This window comes from Poecilia formosa, unplaced genomic scaffold (genome assembly GCF_000485575.1).
Source record: "Poecilia formosa unplaced genomic scaffold, Poecilia_formosa-5.1.2 Scaffold546, whole genome shotgun sequence".
NCBI classification, from domain to species: domain Eukaryota; kingdom Metazoa; phylum Chordata; class Actinopteri; order Cyprinodontiformes; family Poeciliidae; genus Poecilia; species Poecilia formosa.
This window is the reverse complement of record NW_006800485.1, coordinates 270,496-275,975: the sequence shown is the minus strand read 5'-3', so window position 1 is coordinate 275,975 and position 5,480 is coordinate 270,496. Positions and strand designations below refer to the sequence as shown.

The window sequence follows — 5,480 nt, the reverse complement described above, 5'->3', positions numbered from 1 at the left end:
GGTGTTCAATCTCCATCTTTTAGAATACATAGGGGAACTCGACAGGGTTGTCCTCTGTCCCCGCTTCTGTTCACTCTTGGGCTGGAGCACCTAGCAGTGGTTATTAGATCACAACAAAATCTACATGGTGTGATGATTGGCAGTAAAGTCCATAAAATAGCATTATACGCAGATGACATTCTGTTATTTGCAACAAAACCTGACATCTCAATACCAGCTATCTTATCCACTATTCATAAGTTTGGTTCCTTTTTGGGTTATACAATCAATTTTTATAAATCGGAAGCAATGCCATTCAGTATTGCTCCTGTCCAGGACCTACCTTCTAGCTGTTCCCTGAGATGTTCCCAACATGGCTTCACTTACCTTGGAATTAAGGTGGCCCCTAACCTGACAGAACTATGGAAGCTTAATTTCTCTGCAACAGTTAGTAAAATAAGGAGGGACTTAGAAAGGTGGCATGAATTTCCCTTATTTATGGGGCGTATAAGTTTAATTAAAATGAACATTTTCCCACAGCTTTTATATCCTCTCCTAATGTTACCCCTTTGGCTATGCAAAAAAGTCACTACGGCTATAGAGAGAGTATTTTCCAGATTCATTTGGCATGGCAAGAGACCACAACAGAAAATCAAAGCTTTACAGCTTCCTGTTGACAGAGGTGGCTTGGCTTTGCCAAACATCTACTATTACAATTGGGCTTGCCATGCTCGTTATCTGTGGGAGTGGTTACAGGCTCATCTTAACTCTATTCATGGGCCTCTCAGCCTGCTGCTTTGTGGAGCCTCACCACTGGAGATCGGAAGAGGCTATCAAGAGATATTAAACATAATCCAATTATTTATGTCACAATTAGAGTATGGCAGAGAATTTGGAACCACACAGGAGGTGGGCCCTGCTCCTCACTCCTGACACAAGAAACTAGGACTTAATCCCAGGCCTTGAGCCCAACATTTTTGACCTGTGGCATAGCAGAGGAGTGAGAGTGATTGGAGATCTTTTTACAGAGAATGTACTCATGATATTTCAACAATTGCAGTTAAAATTTGGTATTCCTAAATAACACTTTTTTGGTTTTCTTCAAATTCGCCATTTCATTGGTTCTATGAGGCTCTCTCATTCTGGCTTGGTCAGACACAATGAGATTGAGAAATTCCTTATCGGCCGGAAAAAAGTTAGGCATTTTATGTCCGCTTTCTATGCAGTGCTTTACTCTCTCACCCCAGGTGGTGCCGGGGACATTGCGCAGAAATGGGAGGGAGACCTTGACATACATTGATGATGGTATACATTGATGATGACTGGCAAGAAGCCATTAATGTAGTTAATTCAACCTTTATATGTAATACGCTCTGAGAGACACAGTATAAAATACATCGTCTACATATAACACCTTGTACACTGAATAAGATGGATCGCCAGCTTTCTCCCTTATGCAATAAATGTGGAAGAGATGTTGGAACGTACTATCATTATTTCTGGCGATGCAAATTGATTAAAAGATTCTGGGGGCAATTTCTAAAGAGCTGAGTGACGTGTTTCATGTAAAGATCAGATGTGACCCAGGTCTGTTTCTTCTTGGCCTCCCATCAAAATCAATCACTCTGACACAATCACACTTCAAACTTTGTGATAAATTATTGCTTCTGGGTAGAAGATGCATTTTAATTAATTGGATAAGCCACCAACTGTCACACAATGGTATAGAGAAATATTTAGGGTCCTCCCTCATGAAAGGATTAGTGCAGTTCTTAAGGGTAATGAAAAACATTTCCTTGACATGTGGTCTCCTGTGTTTAGCTATCTACCTAAAGAGTTGACGCAACTTGTGATGAGAGGTCAGAATCCTATAAAATGGAAGGTCTCACCAGGTCTTAACTAAAGAACACCCTCCTTTTTCATCTTATTGCATCTTTCTTTTCCTTTCTTTTATCACCAGGCTACATATGTTTGTGTTGTCAGTCTTTAAACATGTCTATAAATGTTTGCCGACCATTGGATACATGATTTGACATAAATGTGACATTGTATGGTGGCTTCCCCCCTTTTTTTTCCCGCTTTCTTTTTTGTTTTGTTTGTTTTGTTTCTCTTCTTTACATACTCATGTAAGGTTATAGACAGTACACTATATAATGTTCTATTTTCTCTACTTGTGAAAACATAAAAGTAATAAAAATGTTTATTAAAAAAATCTCTATTTTGAGCAAATACAAACAGAAATTGATAATATGAACCCCTACTGTCTAAACTCAAAGGCCTGTGTTTCCAAAGGTTCAAATGCATTTTGTGACGAGGTTTATTGCCTCATTTTTCTACTTTAATACAGTTCACTGAGAATACTACAACATGACATCAGGCCATTTAATGTTACTTTCGCATTGCTTTCAGAATAATATTGTGAAACCACTTCCTCCTCACCTACTACAGTGAGGAGATTTTTCATGTTTTCTTTTCTTACAAAGAATGGAGAGGTCTGCCATTTTTGTCTTTGGTGCACCCCAACCACGAGACAGAAAATACAAAAAAAAAAAAAAGATTTTATGTTTTCTAAATAATCAATTAGTATTTCACATGAAAAAGCATGCAATAGAAATAGAAAACCTAAGTTGCTTTGTACTTGTACACTGTAAAACATATGAGCCGGATTTAGTTGTGTCTACTATTCTTTAAGTCAAAAAAATTTAATGGGTTTTAGATTTTGAACCTAAATGTGTGAGTTTGTGAGAGATAAACTTATAGTAGAATTGAATAAACCAGAGATTTTATGTTAGCACTTAGAAAAGATAAAATAAAAAGACAAGAGTGGGAACTATTTCCCAGTGTGCTTTGTGGCATCTTTTTGCATTCATATAATGCAAAATATAATCCAATAGAAAACAGCATGAGAATCATTGACAGACTTGGTGATAATATTAAAAATAAAAGCTCTCTCTTGCATTTCTCTGTTCATAACTTAAAATTCTGAGCTTGTCTTTATAGATGTCCAAGTGTGCTTGTAACTTACTTTTCTGCCACTGATACTGTCTTTTTCCTTTTCTAATTGACTCAATGTTTTTCCAAGGAGGTTTACATTTTCCAGAGATTACTTTTGTTTTAGTGGGAGCACTAGTATAGATAACATTTTCAATTTTAAATTTAAAAATATCTGTTAAATCACTTAGAGAGGTACAGGAGTGTGTAGTAGATGAGAAAAAGCCTGGATGAACTGGTTAACAGTTTCTGTGATGTATCCTTTTCACATTACTTGTGTACATTTATTTTTATGAACAGTAGTTACCTTCGGTAGTTAGTCACTGACTGGTTGTGCAACTCTTGCTCAAATCTTACACTGATATTTATAAAACATTGTCATTATATATATAACTATCTACTTATAAAATGTCATATCCAGATGACAGATACAAGTGACCAGACTGTGAGTTGTATATCACTGCCTGAAGGCTATAGGTGCGTTAACAGATTAATAATTTTCTTTTCAAATGAATGCTGAATAAATTGTAGATTGGAATATGGTTTGGTAATCTGAGAATCTGCTTTTTTTTGCTAAAATAATTCTGCTTGTGTGAACCTTTTAGCTTTCTTTCTTTTTCTGTTTTTTTTTTTATTTTTTACATGTATAGGATTGTTCAACTATTTTTAGAAGTTCACTCAATTATTTTTTTCTTAAATCCCCCATAGTTTGAAAATTATTCTGAGGTGCATTGAAATGATAACAATGCTAAGTTTTGTAATGTTTCCTATGATCTGTTGTTGAGCAGTAATGACTGTATGACACAAACTGAGCTTATTGCTAATATAACCACATCCAGACTACCATATTTTTATAAATCCACAAGGCTTGATTTAACAGTTGTGTGTGTCATTCCTAAAGGCCAGCAGGTTTCTTCATAAAATAACCAATAAAATTAAAGGTTTATAGAATATATTATATTAGAGCTAGTGTATGTTGCACATGACAGGCAATATCAGTAGCTCAACAAATAACTCATTACTATATGAAATGAGAGAAAGTGGAATATTAAGATAGTAACTGTTTCTCAATGATGTGCTGCTTGATTTCAAATCTAAGTTCATCAGTGCTCCCTCTTTTGACCAAAAACTACCCCAATCAGACGAGGAAAACCATGATCCCAATAAATCTTACATAAACCCTTTCTTGTTTCCCTAAAGGGCAAAATGGACTGAATGTGGAGTCAAAAGTCCATGTGGGGGGGGGTTTAATGACGGAGAGCTGAAACGTTTACAGCTAGCCAGTGGCATCTCATTAATACACACGCACAGGCTGGAGCTGCTGCAGAAGGATGACTACCTGCTCCAATATCCTACCTCAGCCAGAGCCAGCATACTGAGCCTGGAATGAATGGTAATGAGGAGGGAATCTAAGAAGGTGACTGATGTTATAATCATCACAGCCTTTTCACCAGGACTGCTGCCTCATTCCGCAAAGTCACAGGTTGACTGGAAGCTGCTAAAGATTGGCTACATTTTCTTAGACTCGCCGGAGGATGGAAAGGGCTAATTTCCTCACAGAGGAGAAACATGCATGATAAATGTTGAAGAATCCTACAGTTTAAATCAATTTCAGGCACAGCCTATCCTCCATGACTTTCCATTTCTCCTAAAGTCATGTTTTTGTTCAATATCTTGGTTCTACCATAAAAACCAGCCAACTTAATCATCAGTCTCTTTTAGTTAGTTAGAGCCTGTTTACTTTGATGCAATTTTGAATTAGCACTTATTTACAAATATTTTACTTAGATTGCATAAATTTTATACATCTATCCATCCATTTTCTTATCTAGAGTTGGATCGTGGGGGTAGCAGCCGAAATAAGGAGGCTCAGACCTCCCTCGCCCCAGCTACTTGTTCCAGCTCCTCCGGGAGAATCCCAAGGCATTCCCAGGCCAGCTGAGAAATGTAGTCCCCCCAGGGTGTCCTGGGTCTCCTCCCGGTGGGACAGGCCTGGAACACCTCACCAGAGAGGCGTCCAGGAGGGATCCTGACAAGATGCCTGAGCCACCTCAACTGGCTCCTCTTAACATGAAGGAGCAGCGGCTCTACTCTGAGTCCCTCGTCCCGAGCTTCTCACCCTATCTCTAGGGAGAACCCAGGCACCCTACGGAGAAAACTCATTTCGGCCGCTTATATCTGTGACCTCATTCTTTCGGTCATGACCCAAATCCCATGACCATAGGTGATTGTAGGAACGTAGATCGACCAGTAAATCAAGAGCTTTGCTTTTTGACTCAGTTCTCACTTCACCAGAACAGACTGGTACAGCACCCACTTCAATGCAGACACTGCACCAATCTGCATATCAATCCCACTCCATTTTTCTGTCATTTGTGAACAAGATCCAGATATACTTAAAATCCTCCACTTGGCAAGCACCTGGTGGCCAGGCCTTAAACCACGGAGCCTGGCCAGCAGGCACAGGATCTGTTGGAATGCTACTACTCAAGTAACCCTAGTCAGAGGGG

The 5,480-nt window shown here is 38.5% G+C and overlaps 1 long non-coding RNA gene across 1 annotated transcript in view; it reads right to left on the bottom strand.

Annotated features, from left to right (window-relative positions):
• Window positions 1-570: 570 nt before the first annotated feature.
• The window catches only part of LOC107834195 (uncharacterized), a 13,659-nt gene continuing 8,749 nt past the window's right edge, over window positions 571-5,480 (bottom strand). Inside the window, exon 3 of the long non-coding RNA XR_001659976.1 lies at window positions 571-748. This is a non-coding gene — a long non-coding RNA (uncharacterized LOC107834195). The remainder of the gene's footprint in view (window positions 749-5,480) is intronic.